Source organism: Orcinus orca, chromosome 4, assembly GCF_937001465.1.
Source record: "Orcinus orca chromosome 4, mOrcOrc1.1, whole genome shotgun sequence".
NCBI classification, from domain to species: Eukaryota; Metazoa; Chordata; class Mammalia; order Artiodactyla; family Delphinidae; genus Orcinus; species Orcinus orca.
Window position 1 is genome coordinate 32,450,665 of NC_064562.1, and position 19,153 is coordinate 32,469,817.

General features: G+C 44.5%; 1 protein-coding gene across 13 annotated transcripts in view; it reads left to right on the forward strand.

Moving 5' to 3' along the window:
- Window positions 1-19,153, forward strand: part of FHIP1A (FHF complex subunit HOOK interacting protein 1A) — a 269,760-nt gene that overhangs the window by 192,185 nt on the left and 58,422 nt on the right. The window lies entirely within an intron of this gene.

The window sequence follows — 19,153 nt, forward strand, 5'->3', positions numbered from 1 at the left end:
CTGTTTCTAGTACAGCTGATGGAAACTGAGGAAGGTGAACACAGTGTAATTGACTTGATGGCGACTTTAGCCTTATTTTCCTTCTCATTCCATCCATATTCCTTACCAGTATCAATTACAGGTCTTAATGCCGGCAACAGCTTAAGTCTGATGGGATCCATTTGATGTCATAGAACAGGACATTGTGAATGTCCAGTAAGGGAGTCTAAACAAGCATTGGCAACTGGACTGGCTCTTGTGTCTACTTGAGTTCATAGGTAGTGGCTACTTGGAACTCTCTGTGAAGCTGTCCTCTGAGCTTAAGAGGTCTGTCATAGAGAGTGTGAGGCTTCCTGTGGACATGGAGAGGGGCACTGGTGGCACAAGTGCCCTGGAGCTGCCATCTACTTAACAGAACATAGTTTTTTATTATAACAGCTTTGTGACAGCAAAAATTAAAGCGAAGCCAAGTGAAGGTCCCATCAAAGGTTGGCTGTCTCATTAGCATCACTCTGAATTCCTTATGACGCTCTCATTTCATGGAATAAATCAACTGATATCTTTTCTATTGTGAGCTATCAGGAGACATCGTGGACCTAGCTTTCTAATTTTAAGGAGTTTTCTTTTTTCACTAAGTAAAGACACATATACAGTACTTAGTTCAGAGGCTCCTTGTCAAGTTATTGGCACTGACAGCCCTGGCAGGGAGAGAAGCAAGGAACAACGTACCACGTGCCTTCTGATGGAATGCCCACCTTTGTATATCTGGACGTTCCACTTGCACGGGCTCACGTTTTATAGAAACTAAGAACACCTGATCATGGCAACTTGGAAGCCTGGCTGTGGTGATGATGGGAGTTCTCGTTTAGAGCAGCAGGTCTTGGTGGAAGATGTTCACCTCTTAACATTTAGTGCCTTTTGAGCACAGTAGCAATATTTTGCCAAACAAACAGGGTACTTGGTCTGACTAGGATTTTTGTGTTACTTCTGGGTTCAGGAGGTAATCTTGGTTGTGATTTCAACATATTGAGGGTTCCAGGTTATTTCACTGGTTTATGGGAACCAAGGAACCAAGTCTTTGAAATTAAATTTGTCTTGGGAAATATGGGACACATCTCTGGAAAATACAAACCTTGTATTTGTTTCTACCTTGTCCTTCTGTTAGTACCTTGCTGTTCAGGAGGAGGGGAGGGTGTCTGAAGGTCTCTAAGCCCCTGCATGGAGGAATTTTCCTTTATGGGGGAATAGAATGGTGCCCTGGAAATTCTTTGACAGTAATTATCCACATACTCTCTCACGCATTCAGACTTTCTTCCTCATTTATTCCCATCCTTTTTCTCATTGACCAGCTGATATAAAATTATTTCCCAAGTCAGTATTATAATAGTGATAATTGTAATTATTATTTGTCCAGGACATTTTATGTTATTATAATTAGCATACCTTAATGTTACAAATATTAATGATAACTCTTTATCTACAATCGAGGATGAGATCCGCCTCAGAGAGCTGTTAGGAGGCTCTGACTGGTCTCTGAGTACTTCTCCTTCATAGCACTCACCACGAGTGGAATTAACTCATTCAATGTGCAGGACCTTGTGTAATGTCTCCACAGTGCTCTGCCTGCTTCTTGAGGGTAAGCCGCACACCCGTCTTGTCGCCTGGGGAATCTCCAGTGCTGAGCACAGTCCCTTAGACCTGGGGGTTGAATAAACAGCACAAGTATGGAATGATGTTTGTTAAAGTGCTGGGCAGAGTGTTGGCACTGAGTACATTCCCAGACAGTGGTTCCCAGAGAAAAATAACAGCACCTACATGTGTTAACTAACATTGTTCTCAGTTATGCCCATAATTAAAATATGAGATTGAAAAATCATGAAGTTGTTAATACATGCTTATTGGGGGAAAAAACAGTCAATACTGAATATATAAAATACTAATATATAAAATACTAGTACTAAGCTAGATTTGAATTTTCCATCCCTAATAATCTTCCTTAACTTTTACCCATTGCAGACCATTTCTCCCAGGGCTATTTAGCGACTAGGGAGAATATTTCCTTCCTAATTTATTTCGCTCCCTGCTTTTTATCTTCCATTGTTTGTGTTTTTATCACTTAGAATGAGGAGGTTTAGGATGAAGCAGGGCAGAGGAGGAAGGTGAACGGCCTCTCCGCTGACTCTCAGCTCCCTACGTGGCTGATGAAGAGAAGAGCCTCTTGTGAGCGGCGCGACAGGGGCTCAGGGCGGAGGAGGGAAGTGCAGGGCTGGGTGTTTCTGAGGAGCTCCCAGGGGGAGCAGACACACCGTGTGTCCTCGCCTTTGACCCGGGAAGGGACACCCGGAAGTCTCAGGGCTACTGGAGCGGCTCCGGTCCACATTTCTCATATTCAGTGTCCCTTGCCTTGAGGCTTATTTAATACCCTACATAAATTTCCTTTGTGGACTATCTCAGCTCCCAATTTACGTCTAACATTTTAGTTGCCTGCAATCAATAGAGGCAGTTTGCAGGGGTGTCTCATAAATAGTATAGCTAAATTCAGGTTTAAAATTTTTCCCACATCACAGTCAATACTCATAAACAATATTTCCACAGAATTTCGTAACCAGAGATGAAGTCGTAACAAAGGGTTGAGGGCAGTAAAAGGTGGGCGTGGGGCTTTGACAAGTGAAGATCGTCTCCACCTTTCTTCTCCCCTCTCTGGAGTCGCGTAACGTCACCCTGCCTCCGCACGGGTCCTGCTCGGTGCCGTCTTCATCCCACGCTGGGGGATGGCCGTTTATTCTGTGTTGGTGCAAAGGAGTATCTGGTTTGTTTGTTTTTTTTAAAGGGCTGCATAGTTTAGCGTGGCTATATAGGCCCACAATCCCTTATTCACACTCAGACATTCAAAAAGCTCTGAAAACTGAATGTTTTTAATAATTCATATGGCAGTGCAGTCTAACCTTTGCTGAACTCCTTTGGTGGCAAACCCATACCTGCACTGTCTCTAGGCTGTTTATTTTTATACCACTTGTTTTAATATTTGTATGTTTCGTGAAGGACATAGTACAGTAAGTCCCCTACATACGAACCTGCAAGTTGCGAATTTTCAAAGATGCAAATGTGTGTTTGCGTGTCCAATCACATAAGTTGGCTCACGTGTCTGGCATACTTTTCAAGGTACTGTACTGTAAAATTAAAAATGTTTTATTTTTTGTGTTTGTTTTTTATGTATTATTCGTGTGAGAAGTATTATAAACCTATTGTAGTACAGTACTAATTAGCCGATTGTGTTAGTTGGGTACCTAGGCTAACTTCGTTGGACTTACGGACAAATTGGACTTATGAATGTGTTCTCGGAACAGAACTTGTTCATATGTAGGGGACTTGCTGTATTAATGTATTTGATTGTAGAGTTTTGCACCAGACCTGCTGGGTTTGTTATGTCAACTATGGCAGATGTACATATTACTTCCTGAAAAGTTTTGAATTCCAAAATGCACATGGTCTCCAGGTTTTGGACAAGGGATTGAGAACCTATTTTGGACATCTGGGGAAGGATACATTTCTGGAGATAGGTGAAAATCATACTTTGTAAAAGTCTTATTAAAGAAAATGATACTGTGTTAATATAGATCATTTAGGAATTAGATCCAGCCATACATACAGACATCCCATTGCATTGGGTTGGACAAAAAGTTCATTTCGGGTTTTCCTGTAAGATGTTATGGAAAACCCTAAATGAACTTTTTGGCCAACCCAATATAAGACTGGTTATTTATGACCTTAGATTCATGGGACCGCCCTTATTCAGCAAAAGCTAGTTCTACTGTCTTTATATGTTTAACATCAAAGCTCAGTTTTCAAGGCTGAATATTTATTGGAATGGTTGTATTAGTCTGGGTCCTCAGAGGAGAGGATGCCAAGGTAGGATTAAATGTGCAAGGATTTTATTAGGGGAAGTGCTTGTGAGAGAGAAAATAGGAAGCAAGGTGGGGAAGGCTGGGGGAGCTGTCAGACTGCAATGCAAACCTGACCCCGGGTCAAGGGAGGGGGGAGAGGTTGGCCAGAGTGTCCGAGACTTCTGTGCAGTGTGAGAAAGGCCTTCAGAGGAGGCCTGCGTCTCCCAGAACAGTTCTGCCTTAGCATCCCTAGGTAGAAGCTGCCAGTCTGTGCACTGAAACAGTGTCACTTCTGCCATGTTTTATTGTTCCTGGTAGTCGCAGAGCCCACCCACTTTCAAGGGGAGAGGACATAGACCCCACATCTTGATGATAGGAATGTCAAAGAATTTGTGGCCATATTCTGGGCAGGTTTACCACGGTCACCACCCTGAGACCGAATTTGTGCATAAAGGGTCCGAGAGCTATATGCAGAGACCCCCCTGATAAGAACCAGGAACCTCAGACGTGGGTCACAGCCAATCTGGGAGGGAGTCAGGGGAATAAATAGCCAAACTTCACTCTCCTCCCTGCCTGCGATCTCCTGCTGGACTCCACTGGGTGAACCAGATGGAATCCAGGTGGCAAGGGAATCGTGGAGAAAATTGGTGCATACAGGTGAATTGGGGCTCAGAGCAGGGTGGAAAAGATGAAGAGTGGGTATGCATGGGCAAATGGAGGCCATCAGCACATGTCTGTACTCGCTTCAGCATTGTAGAGTGTTCATCAGCAGTGAGAGATGGCAGCTGTAAGAGCGTGTTTGGGTTTAGTGCTTAAGTAAATTGCGGCTTAAAATTTTCTAGAAACACATGAGAAAGTACAGTTTAGAGTTACTGCCTAAGACTGTATATTGATCCTTATCCTCTGGAACCTAAAACATAGTTAGACTTTAGTGTGACAGGCAGATATGCCAACAACATACGAGACATGAATAAACAGCAGAGCAATATCTCAAGCACAGGTAACCATCACCAAGTCAAGCTTATCATTACACGGATTCACACAGAGGCAGGGTGTGTGGTGGAAGAGTTCTAGACCATGAGTCAGAAGATCTGGGTTCTAATCCCGGCTCTTGTATTTACTGCTGTGTGACCTTGTGCAAAGCTTTTAACCTCTCTGAGTCTGAGAGAGGTTTTTTTTTTCCTCTGCTGCACAGTGGAGATAGTAATACTCCTCTTGCCTCAAACATGAGAGCATTCTTTTTTTTTTAACATCTTTATTGGAGTATAATTGCTTTACAATATTGTGTTAGTTTCTGCTGTATAACAAAGTGAATCAGCCATATGTATACATATATCCCCACATCTCTTCCCTCTTGTGTCTCCTTCCCACCCTCCCTTTCCCACCCCTCTAGGTGATCACAAAGCACCGAGCTGATCTCCCTGTGCTATGTGGCTGCTTCCCACTAGCTATCTACCTTACGTTTGGTAGTGTATATATGTCCATGCCACTCTCTCACTTCGTCCCAGTTTACCCTTCCCCCTCCCCGTGTCCTCAAGTCCATTCCATGAGAGCATTCTGAAAGCAGTATACTGTCACACGCAAAGGTATTATGGTACTCACTCCGGGACAGAGCCTGCCATCTCATATGCAGGCAGAGGGTAATATCGTGTGTTCAAAGACCACTTGGTGAGTGTGCGCTGGGTGCAAAACATGTGATCAGACCCTGTGGAGAGATGGAGGTGACTGAAAACCCCTCTCATCTCCGTGGAGCTTGTGATCTGGGACCCAGGAGACGGACAGGCCAACCACAAACTCCAAACAAGATGGACTAAGATAAGTGCCGTGACAGAGAAAGCAGCAGGGGCGGGTGGGTGAGGGGTGCGCTGTGACACGGAGTGGGTGATGAGGGAGAGTGACTGGGTGCTGACCCATGAAGGTGAGCATCTGGGGAAGGACATCTGGGGACAGAGCGCTGGCAGCACCCAAGGCTCGGAGGCTGTGTTTGGATACACTACACCTGGAGTGTGGCTGTGCAGGGGAGGCCCAGGAGGATGGGGGCTGGGCAAAGGCCCTACCCTGACTCCCAGGGCAGGTGAGCTCTTACGTCCATAGCAAGGAGTTTCAGTGCAGGGGGCTTCCGATGGTGAGGGGCTCAGGGACAGTCCGGTGGGGACAAAGTTAGGTCGGCGGGTGCACTGGCATTTTGGGAAGCATGGTGGGGAACTGAAAAATCAGAAAGGAAGGACTTTCAAGAGAAGTGAAGGGTTGAGGGGAAGGGGCTGGAGAAAGTAGGGATGCAGGGAGTAAAGGTTCCAAGGAGAAGAGGTGGTCCCGATCACCAAGCATCAGATCCTCCGATCTGAGAGAGCAGACTGCTGCTCCCCGGGTACCACCGCCAGCGTTCCTCTCGCCACGTCATTAAATGCACTTTAAACATTTGTTTAAAATATTGGGATGTTAAAGAATCGCTTTATTTACAAACCTGAGGCTTCTGACTCCTGGACCAGAGTTGCCTGCTTTCCCTCTGACCTCCACCCTCCAGACTCTGCTGTTCTCCTTCAGAGTCTGTCTGACCTCTCTCCTTTCCTGCCCTACGTGTGGGTGTGCCCAGGGCTTGGGCTCTGCTGATTAGCCACCAGCTGGATCCCTTTGCCTGAGTTACCTGCCATGCCCTCAGACGTAGAATATCAAAAGCAACACTCATATTCTCTTTCCGGGCCACCTGAGCGCAGCCTCTGCACCATTCCTTTGTGTGAATGACATCATTTCCCCTAGTTACCTGGTCTAGAAACCTTGATTATTCTTGAATCTCTTCTCATGCTCCCCCCTGCTACAAGGCCAGCCTTTTCCCATAAGGTTCTTTAGTCTGATCCTTTTTGTTTCTTCTCCCAACAGTGTCCATGTAGGTCACCCTCTGTACATACCTCGACCACACCTTGACATGGGTCTCATTGCTACGACTTCTTTCTTCAGGTTGTTGCACCCATAGCTACTGGATTAAGTTTTCTAAACACATCTTTAAATGCACCACCTTCCTCTGAAACCTTGAGTGGCTCATTTCCTAGGTCTCCTCAGTGTGCACGCTGCTCCAGGGCCCCCCTCCTACCCGCCTCGTTCTTATGTCGGGGCCTCTCCTGTACTTAGTCTGTTCCCTTCGCTTGTTCTTCTCCTGTCGGGTCTTACTGTCTCTTCAAGGGGCAGCCTAAATCCCACTCCTGCCTGCAGCTGTCCCTGACTTTGGGGCTCTAGGCTGTCTCTTGTCTAGAATCTGTAGCTCAGTGTCTGTCAGTGGTCATGGGACACTGAGCATGTGCTACTGTCTCTTGTTCAGCATATTCTTGGCATTTGACTCTGTTTCCCCACCTCTATCTGAAACCCCTGGAATAGTCTCTATCTGCATTTCCCAAACAGTGTGCCAAGGAACCTTGGGCTTCTTGGTGGGAGAACTCAGTGAAAAGTGCCTACATTTATGAGGGAAATACAGTGACACCTGTTGGACACCATGTGAATTAACTAACTTGAAATAAGCCAGTTTCTGCATTAAATATACATTCCTTTCAATATGGGCATACTTTCTGCAAAACCGAGTTTTTGTTGGGTGCTGTGCTTAAAAGCAAGTATCCCATGAAAATCCACGTGGAACAGGGTGGGAGGTTGGCAGTGTCCAGTCTGATTCTGAGGTGCGAGTGCCCAACAGGAGTTAAGTTGTTAGGACCTAACCACATAGTAAGTTGTTTGGACTTAAATCCATAATAGATGGGATGGTTGGGTATTTCTTTTGGCTTAGGGGTGCTGTGAAAAATTACTGATATACTGAAGGTGCCAGAGACTGAGAAAATTTCAGAACCTCTGGTTTGTGTTGTATGTTTTTTGGTGCCTCTATAGCAGGGTTTGGCAACTACGACCTGTGGGCCAGGTCTGGCCTGTGGCCTGTTTTTCTGTATCCTGAATGTTAAGAATGGATTTTACATCCATCTACAGATGAATGATTAGACAAAAACATGGTATATACATACAATGGAATATTATTCAGCTTTAAAAAGGAAGGAGATTCTGGTACATGCTACATCATGGATGAACCTTGAGGACATTATGCTAAGTGAAATAAGCCTGTCATAAAAGACAAATACTGTATGATTCCACTTCCATGAGGTATCTAGAACACTTAAATTCATAGACACAGATTAGAGTGGTGGTTGCCAGGGGCTGGGGGAGGGGAGGATGGGGAGTTGTCTAATGGGTAGAGAGTTTCAGCTTCGTTAGACGGAAGGAGTTCTGGAGGTGGATGGTGTTGTTGGTTTCACAACAATATGAATGTGCTTAATACCACTGAACCGTACACTTTAAAAAGGTTAGAATGGCAAATTTTATATTATGTGTACTTCACCACAATTTTTAAAAAGAATTTTTTTACGCTTTTCCAAGATTTTTTTTAAAGGAGTATATGACAGAGACTGTGTGTAAATTGTGAAATCTAAAATATTTCCTTTCTGGCCCTTTACAGAAAAAGTTTGCTGATTCTGGCAATAGGGGGTAGCGTGGTGTCCTGGACATTTTAGGTGATCAATAAATGTTTGAGGATGATGATAATAGTAGAAGAAAGTCTCCAGGTAGAGAGAGATGCCGCCCCCCACCCCCCTTTCTTTTTTTTTTTTTTTTGAACGTAGTGGTCAGGCTGAGGAGCCACAGACAAGCCCAGAAGTGGAGCAGGCTGATTGGCTTTGTCTCCAGCTTAGAGGAATCCTTGTCCAGACTGTCGATTAGGGGCCCTGGGCTGGCGGGAGACCGGTGCATGGTTGGCAGTAGCAGCCAAAGATGGCTTCAGTGCTGCCCTGGCCCCAGCAAGGTTACAGGAGGGGGCGGAGTTGCATACAGAGCGTGCTGGGCTCTGTCATATTATTTCTGTCAAGTTTCTTGTAAACTAGGATGTTCTGTTTTGTGGGTTATTTTGGCTCCTTTATTTGGAAACTGTGAGGGAATTAGGGCAGAAGTTTGGGGCTCTCTGTTGTGGTTGGAGGTGGAGACCTTGAGGGGAGTGTGCTGAAATAAAGGATGGATGGAAGGAAAATTAATGACAGCAGCTCACAGGCGCTAGGTGCAATACCCATGACCTCAAAGAAAGCCCGTACCTTTGGATTTTGCGGAGAGCAGCCAGCAGTGTTTCATTCAGCAAATTATTCCATACACATGCACTTGGAAAAACAGAAGCAAAAAACCCACCAGAAACACTGATTTTTCCACCATCTCTTGTGTGCTAAAACCATGTTTGAACAATATATACGGGTAGACTAGTTTCAGCCATTTCCTTAAAGGCATGCATGTGTGCTGGCTTCTTATAAGCCACTGTGGAGCCCATTTGTTTTATTTTTTTTTTTATTTTCTTTTTCTTTTTCCTTCCCCCTCCCCATATCCTCAAGTCCATTCTCTAGTAGGTCTGTGTCTTTATTCCCGTCTTACTCCTAGGTTCTTCATGACATTTTTTTTTCTTAGATTCCATATATATGTGTTAGCATATGGTATTTGTTTTTCTCTTTCTGACTTACTTCACTCTGTATGACAGACTCTAGGTCCATCCACCTCATTACAAATAACTCAATTTCGTTTCATTTTATGGCTAATATTCCATTGTATATATGTGGCCCATTTGTTTTAAAATCTCATCTTCCAAACACACGCATACATATTCATGATCTATATCCTGTGAGCTCAATAATTCATGGCTTATTGACTTAGGCTGATGGATGGAAGTTTTTTGGAGACTAGAGAAGAAAAGATGGAAATTTTGAGAGGCTGGGAGCAGCCACACCTGTGAGTCTCCCACTTGCTCTTTGTGTGTCTGTGGGTGCAGTGGGCGGGGACCCCTTTAGAGCCCAGTGGGGCTCCCACTAGCCAGGGATGCTTTTGACTTTCATGCCCAGTGAAACTAGTGACTGAAGATTTTAAGAGCAATTGCGTACCGTCTTCAAATTATCACCGTTAATGAGTGTTAATGAGCTATAATTGGGTGCTGAGTGTAGAGGAGGTTTACACTGGTCCCTTCTGCCGGTGTTTCAGTCTCCAGCGAGGAGTGGACGGAGCAGCCTGTCACTTAACTGTCACTTATATCCGTCCTTCTCCACGCATCTCTTGTCTGGGAGATGGTGGGGGGGGCTCGGGGTGGCAAGAGCGTAGAGACAAGTCTGGCAGACTTCCTGTTGCATTTTTGGGTGCCTAGCAGGTTGGTGCCCTTCATCACTCTGCTATCATCTATGTCACCTCCAGAAGACAAATACCGTGACATTTTATGTCTGGTTTCCAATAATGCTGTAAAATTTCTTCGATCAGGTCATTCCCCTTTCAGTGGGAAATTGGAAGAAGGAGGAAATTAGGATGCCATCTTGGCCCTGGAAATTTGAGATTTTATTTTTCAAATCTGGTGGTTCTTTGCTAAATCTTTTATAGTTTTCCGTTGAGTCATGGAGCTCTACGCTAGACTCCAGCTCTGGGGTGAACCGTACTGAAAACTGTAGAGGGATCATATTTTGGTCTCTCCCTTTCCTATCTCTATTTATGCATTTCAACAATTTGCTTTTTTTTTTTTTTTTTTTCGGTACGTGGGCCTCTCACTGCTGTGGGCTCGCCCATCCGGACGCGCAGGCTCAGTGGCCGTGGCTCACGGGCCTAGCCGCTCCACAGCATGTGGGATCCTCCCGGACCGGGGCACGAACCCGCGTCCCCTGCATCGGCAGGCGGACTCTCAACCACTGTGCCACCAGGGAAGCCCAACAATTTGCTTTTTAAAATGCATTCTCTACATTATTGACCCAACCTCTGCAATCACTGAAGGCTCCCAAATGCTGTCCTGTTCTTTTTTCTGCTAGCTCCTTATCTTCTTCCTGCAGTGATGTTGAACTGTCCTTGTTCATATGGAACTTTGTTTCTCACCATGCCTGGAGTAAACGAGTTACTTGGAATGATTCTCTTCTCCACTGTGCTGAAAGCATAGCTGTGTGCCCACTTGGGCCCACAGATGCTGGTCTGTGTGAGGGGAAGGGCTCTCAAGCGTGTCCTGGTGAAATGAGGTTATTCCTCTTGGCAGCTGCTGCCGTGGCCTCACAGCCTCTGAGGCGGCTCCAGCGGGCTCCAGGGCACGGAGGGGTCCCTCCAGGGCCAGCCGGCAGCAGGGGCAGCCGTGCGCTGTGATGTGTGAGCTCAGCAGGAAGGCTTGGGGCACCTGGTGCCACCTCAAGCTCATATATAGCGTTGTGGTTCCTGTCCGATGCTGGGGATCCAGGGGTGACTGAGGATCTGGGATGGCGGGGACAGAGCCCAAGCAATCATTCTGTCTCCTGTTACCCTGGACTCCACAGGAGAGTTCTGTGGAAACAGAGGGGCCAGATGTGATTATCGCTGTCGTCCATCAGTAAGGGCAGTCGAATGAGATAATTAAAAGGCCCAGTCCTGTCGTGGGCCTGCAGCTATGTGACACTGTTAAACTTGGATTGAAAAAAATCATATTAAGCGGGCCAGGTTGAGACAGCCTAAATTAATAATTGCTCTTTCCAACGAGACCCAGCTATTAAACAGACCTAGAAGATTTCAGTGACAGTTATAGGAGGCTTTGACTTGGAAATACTTGATTTATTAATTGAAAACCGAAAGTATGTGCAATCTAATACATTCTATTAATGCATTATATTTGGTTAATACAATTCGGGGAAGCAATCTAGCTTAACGTTGCGAGAAATGGCTTTTGAGATTGACCTTGGTTGGAATTCTGGCTCTTGGCTATTTAACTAGCAGTGCCTTGTGGCAAGTGCCGTCATCTGTGTATATGGGTCACCTGCGGGTAATAACACCTACTTTATTGGGTTCTTGTGAGGAATAAACGAGATGCCGCATTGAGCGAGCTTATTGTCTCTGGCAGTACTAAATACATATTACCTATTAACTTAACCAGCTGGGTCTCTAAATGAGACATCCCTCCCATGGCACTGTATGTTCCTGGACAGTGAGTTGTGGTTTTTTTTTTTTTTTTTTTTTACCATCTTTAGTACTATCGTGTTTTGATTTTAGATAATATGCTTATTGTTCCTTAGCAGATTTTTACATTATTTCATAGACAGCATGACTTTGGATTTACTCTTCCCTTATTTCCCTCAGAATGTGATGTCAATTCAGTTGTTCATAGAGTTATTTCCCACTTTGTTCTAATTCTCAGGGTCAGAGGTTCTCAAACGTAAATGTGCGAAAACAGTTCCCTGGGAACTTCTTACATGTAAACTCCCAAGGGCTGGGTATTTGGATTTCATGGGTGAGGCTGAGGCCCAGGAGTTCACACTTTAGCCAACACCCAGGTGCTCCAAGGGCCACACTCGGGTGACCACACTGATCTGTGACCTTCTGCTGGCCCTTTGGCTGTTCATGCTTTTTTATTGAAGTAGGATTTGGAAGACATGGGTTCTAGTTTTTTTTTTTTTTTTTTTTTTTGCGGTACGCGGGCCTCTCACTGTTGTGGTCTCTCCTGTCGCGGAGCACAGGCTCCGGACGCGCAGGCTCAGCGGCCATGGCTCACGGGCCCAGCCACTCCGTGGCACGTGGAATCTTCCCGGACCGGGGCACAAACCTGTGTCCCCTACATCGGCAGGCGGACTCTCAACCATTGCACCACCAGGGAAGCCCGGGTTCTAGTTTTATGTGTGATTGCAAGGATCTTAACTCACTTAAGGATTCAGTTTTTTCATGTGTAGTAATCCCACCCTGTCAGCTTCCCAAGACTGTGGGGAACATCAGACAAGAAGGTAGATAACAACAGTCTGGGAAGCCGTGAAGCCTCTTCCAAGTGAGCAAGGTGTTAAAATGGGGACGAGGTTCTGTTCTGCCCGGTCTGGAGCTGTTTTAGCCAGCAAGGCAGATGTGAAAATAGTTTGCATAATTTAAAGACTTAGTAGTCATAATATCTAAAGGTTGAGTAGTGAAAGAAGATTGTTGGGTTCTAGGAATGTGTTTCTGCCCCTGATGTGTGCATGGTGTTTGATTGAGGGAAGTACCTCTCTCTGTTCAGGATGCTGGGCAAGGGCTACTACTCATCACCCTGAAATCAGCTCCGCACTCCTGTGTAATGCTGTTAAGATATGCAAACAGTGATGTCAATACCATAAAAACTCCTTTCAAATGGAAATGCTGTCAGCTTGGCAGTGGGAATACTGGCCATTCACTGATGTCATGTGTATCCCAGAATATTACAGGGCATCGCCTTTCCACTGCCGACCTGGTCTTACCAGGTGCTTTGGTGCTGTGGGCAGAAGGGAAAAGGAGGTTGTAACTGGAGGTTACACAATAAAGAGGAGATGGGCAGATTTTCTCGGGTTGACTGTAACCATTATTACTTTTTCACTTCTCATACTGTATGTTAAGTGGAAAGATGACATGTACAGATATTTAGATCCATACACAAGTATTCTTTTGTCTTTATCAATATATAGAAAAGCCTAAGAGAGTCCATTGTTTATCCCAGAGCTATCACTTGTGGACCAACTGTGGAACAAGATGATATGTCTAGTATTTGTGGAAAGCATCTGAGAATGTGGCAGTAGATTATAATAGAAGCTATTGGAACATTCACCTCTTTTTTTTTTTTATCCTAAACAAAATCTTGTAATTAATATCTAAGGTCTTGCACTAAGTTTCCAGCCCGCTTTAAATGCTGTATCTTTGGATATTTTGTAGACATGGAGGTTCCAGGTAAGGCACGTGGTGTGTGTGCAGCCAAGGCCTGGGCATATTGTTATATGAATGAAAATCTAAATATTTCCCTCCATTTTGCATGTTCACAGAACAAATAGTGAACTAACCGGCCATAGGATTCATGATGTCATCACCTTGGTGTTGACGGCTTCATGGTGTCTTGGGGGCATCCTTGTCTCTACACTGCTGTATCTAATGCTGTGCCAAAACAAATAAAAACAAAAACCAAACAATACTGGCCTGAGTAAACAGACTGAAAATAGAAAGCAAAGAGGAGGGCAGATTTATTCATTCATTGACACAAACCTAGATGTAGTGGTATCCAGTGAATAAGGTCTTTGCAAAGGGTTTAATACGATGTGGACTTGAGAGTCAGGCCGCCAGGGTCGATACCTCAGCTCTGCCGCTTGCTGGCTGTGTGCCCTTGGGCAGAACCTTTAACCTCTCTGAGCCATTTTCCTCATTTCCATTTGTAAAATGGGGGTGATAATAATAGTGCCCACCTTATAGGATTTGTGAGGATTGAATGGCTTTAAAATGATGCCTGGCACAGAGTGCTATGTATGCGTTAACTCTATTGTAACGATTTCTGTATTTACTATGTACTTGTTGGAAAATCATAATTTTAGATGACCCAGCAGTGCTTTCATTGATCTGTAATACTATACTGTAATACTACTATTATTATTATCTGTATTGACATGGCATTTGGCACATTGCCAGGAGGAAATGGGCAGAGAACTGTAGACATCAAGGTACTGGAGAAATAACTTGGACGTAGACTTGGTAGAGCCCGACTCTGAATCTTCCCCAGGCCATTCCCAGTGTCTTCCTCGTGCTCTCTCCATAGACCCTCTTCTCCAGCTCCCCTGGGCCATTTGCTATACACTGAGTGCGAATTAGCCTTCTAGTTAAAAGCCTGTGCTTATGCTTCCCTCTACTTGAGCGGCCTTTCTCCTGAGACTATACTTACCCCAATCCTTCTCCTCCTCCAGGATCCTGACCATATGCCACCTTCTGGAAGTCTTCGTGATCAAGCCAGAAGTAGGCAATCACTCCTCACTTCTTAGAGTTTGGCTGGTATCACTCACGTGGCACTTCAAGATCCCCTCGTACGATCATTATGGGTTTAATGTCTTACCTGTGCTCTCAGGAGGTAGATGCCATGAGCGTAGAGACCATACATGTGTATTTATTCATCTCTTCATTGAGCAAGTATTGTGGCAGCATACCTAGCACACTGCGTTGTGCATAATAGGTATTGTACTGTTTTCTGAATAAGAGTGAATGTGTGAACATGGATGTGGTGAGCAGGTGCGGCGGGGGTGTGTGTGGAGCAAATATGAGGGAGTGAGGAGAAAGCTGAAGAGAGATGGGATGGTTTAGAGCTGTCGTGGTCGCGTCAGTTTGATGAACTGGTGTTTCGCTGACGGCGGGCGGCGTGGAGTGGAAGACAAGTGAGGAACTTGAGGGAAGGGGCGTTGAGGATTGGCTAGAGGTGACTTTTGCTGAAAGAGAGACAATGCTTATTTGTTGTGGAGGTCCAGAAGGGAAATGACCAGATTTGAGACAGATATTGCTGGGAAAATGTAAAGGAAGACATAGATATTTTACAGAAAGAAGCAGAAGGAAAATGAACAAAAAATATATTGAAGAATCAGTGATGGCTCTAATATTCATGTCTGAAACGTGCTCTCCACATCTTCGTATAATGAAATTATACGAAGTGGGCGAACTTTTCCGTATTGTTTTTGGCTTTAGTTGCCTATGAGATATCAAGTTTAAAATATTTGACAGTATATGGTTGCCATGGTTAGTTATCAAGACATCAAAATATCTGGGTAAGATGTGTGATATTTATATTTGTGTTAAATGCTTTAACAGAACTAGTAGATTTAGCTGTGCAGTTTTTCCTAGAACTTGAAGTTTAGAACTTTAAAGTCCACTGGATTTCAGTTTCATTGGGGAGCTATGTGTGGACCGGGGTGTGTGTGTTTCTCATCTGTGTCCATGTCCTTATTCCCTGACAGTGGTGGCCCGATGCTTGGCACCCAGTAGGCACTCATCTAATAGATATTTTTCAGTAAAGGAATTAATAACATCTCAGTTTTTCAGTAAGTGAATTAATATCTAATTTACATAAATTTCAGATTGGATGGATTTCATGAAACATATCCTTTGTGTTTAAAGTTCTTGCCACATCTAAAATGCAGAGATTGGATTGGAGATAAAAACGTAACGCGCTATGCACACTCATCGAATTTTAGCGCTAGACCTAATTCCAGAGTTGGTCTAGTCCCAGCTCCTCATTTTTCAGATACCAACATTGAGGACTGGAGAGGTTAGGTGACTTGCTCAGGCTCACAGATCTGCTTACGGCCGAGCTTGGACTCAACTGAGATCTCCACGTCTTGAGGCTTTGGTATCATCTCTTCCCATTACTCCCTTCAAAGTAAATCTTAGTTCCAGTGAGTCTTTCCATGGCGTTAAGTTAAATCCTGAGCTCCTAATGCAGAATTTAGAAAAATTCTCCTTATGCTTTTTTTAAAAATAATTTTTTAAAATTAATTAATTAATTTATTTTTGGCTGTGTTGGGTCTTCATTGCTGCACACGGGCTTTCTCTAGTTGCGGCGAGCGGGCACTACTCTTCGTTGTGGTGTGTGGGCTTCTCTTGTTGTGGAGCACGGGCTCTAGGCACGTGGGCTTCAGTAGTTGTGGCACTTGGGCTCAGTAGTTGTGCCTCGCAGGCTCTAGAGCGCAGGCTCAGTAGTTGTGACACGTGGGCTTAGTTGCTCCGTGGCATGTGGGATCTTCCTGGACCAGGGCTCGAACCCGTGTCCCCTGCATTGGCAGGCGGATTCTTAACCACTGCATCACCAGGGAAGCCCCTCCTTATGCTTTTTTTGGTTGCAAAATAGAAAGATTCTCAGACAGCAAGTACCCTTCCCATGCAGCCTACTGTGCAGTGCAGGGGCTGCTTGGGTGCGCCCATAGTAAATTTTTAATGTCCTGCTTGAGTTTGTCCTCCTGGTAAGTCGGTTCCAAAAGGAGAGCTTGCACCATCTAGTGGATCTAAGAAGAGGCTCTTGGGTTTAATTTTTTGGTGGCCCTGTTTTAAAAAGAAGAAAGGAGCTATTTTTTACTTAATTAATCTGCAGATTCTCACATGGAACCCTTTGTTCGTATCATGAGAGTGAGGGTGGAAGCCCAGAATGATGGTAGGGTCCCTTTGTACCTCACCGTGCTCACAACATGGCATGTTCATGACCAGGCTCTTTTAATGATGAAAGGAAGGTAAGGAAGTGGGTAGTATATCAACCTATTTTTGCAACCAGGGCTTGGATCCTTTTACTCATTAATTCAGAACAGTAACTCTTCTGTAATGGGTCTTCCTGTAATAGTTGGGAATTGGTCAAATCCTGCTGTTATTCCTGGGAAATCCACTAGTACTCATTTGGGCAATTACCTTTTTCAATAATGCACAGTATTCTTCTACCCAGTTGGATAAATGAAGTTTTGGGAAGCTTCCAAATTATTCTTTTGTTTCCTTCAATAGAGATTTAAATCTTTTCTCAAGGTCTGCAAAATACTTATCTCATGTGATCGGTGGCAGAAGATGGTGTCTGTCAAGCAGGGTAACTGGATGACTGAGTGGGCAACACAGGGCGGGATCTCATCACTGACTTTGCCCTGAGATCCGAAATGCTCATTACCTTCTAGGCCTGAGTTTTCTTTGGAAAGAATATGATTGGTCATCTTTATATTTACAGACTACTGTTCCGTGAAAACCAGGCTTCTTTCTTTCTTTTTTTTATTTTTGTTACTCCAGCAGCTGAAATACAATATCTTAAATACTTCTTTATCACCTGTGCAGTGTAGGCATCCTTTGTGATAGTGGTTCTCACCTTGGTGCACATCGGAATCAACAAAGGAAGCCTGGCCCCACCCTTGGAGAGTCTGATTTACCTGGATCCAGGTGGGATGTGAGCATGGGTAAGTTTGAAAAGCTCCCCAGGTGATTCTGACATGGAGCCAGGGTTCGGAACCACTGCTGTATGATATCCTTGAAAGAGTGTTGTGAATCATGGGATTCCAAATCCAGTTTGAATACTGGAGATCCATATTTGAAAACCAGTATTCTCTTTGGGACCAGAAGTGGTACTGTATTGTGACTGGAGTAATGAAGTCATCATTGTGTGACTCACATCTCTAGCTGGTGCTCATGGACTCAGTCCTGGTGTATGATCTGGGTCCGAGGGACTGGAGTACTTGCAAGGTAGGCAGGAGCAGGCCAGAAGGGAATGCTTTTGTGAGTGGCAGTTTGACGTATTCTTATACTTGTCCTTTGCTGAGGGCATTGACTCTATTGTTGACATTTTGTCCCAGTGACAGTAGGAAAATTGGTGTCTCACATTCAATCTATTTTTTTCTCTTGTTGGCTTCATGATGAATTTCCCCTCTTTCTGTGGTGTCCGGGAATAAGGTGCTCAGAGAGCTCTTTGGAGAAACTGTTTTCTGGAATAAAGTCCTGCTCTGTCACTGGGCAGCTTGCTTCTGAGAAATGGAGCTGAATTGGTTGGAGGAGGGGTGTGGTGGTAAAAGGACAGGGATGGGTATAAATCCTCCAAAATGCCATAAATTGAACTCTTACAATGGGAAGCAGTGTCTTTGATCTTAATCAGTCCACATAGTTTATACAATTCAATTTCAAAGTATTTCTGCTGTGTTTCCAGAGGGCAGAGGATGAGAATGTCAAGGAATTGTTAGAATCCTTGTCTTGGCTTTTCCAAGACAATAGTATTGTGTAAAGAACATGAAATTTGGTATCGGGCAGACCTGGTCTCTCATGAATCTGATCTCTGCCACTTACTGTGTACTTTGGGGGGCAAGTTCGTGAGCCTCAATTTTCATATCTGTAAGATGAGAACCCCATCAACCTACCCTACAGGTGAATTAACTTAGGCAATGTATTTATGTGAAGCACCTAACACATTGCTTGGCACAGAACTGGGACTCCATAAATGGCAGCTGTTTCTGGAACTACTATTAATAATAGTAATACTTAATGATAATGATGGTAATAAACAATGTTTTTCATCTCCTTTGGAAATGGTACCTGAGATAAGCAGCTTCGTGGTCCATGTGTCCAGTTGTCCTCCTGGTGGGCTGAGAATGGGGATGGTAAAGCAGTGTTGTTCACAGGGGTCCCAGCTGGGAAAGGTGTATTCAGAATTTTTATCCTCACGTAACCCACATGTTATAATTTAGCTTCACCACATATTAATCCCTTAAAATGTAGTTGCTCCCTAGAAGAGTCAATTTCACTGATCACTCATCTTGTGTATATTCTGCTTGTTTACCTCAGAGGGAATAGAACGTAGATTTTTATCTGAACAATGTAGAGCGGAGGTTTAGCAGGGAAGAAGGGAAAATGTGACTCGTGGGGATTAATATAAGACATACCTGGTGCCATGGTATTGCAGGAAGCGGGGGGACCCCTTCCAGGGCCTGAGAGTGGGCTCTTGTCTAACACTTGGAAATGAATTGTGTGAGGAGACACACGTACTGACAAAGCAAAAG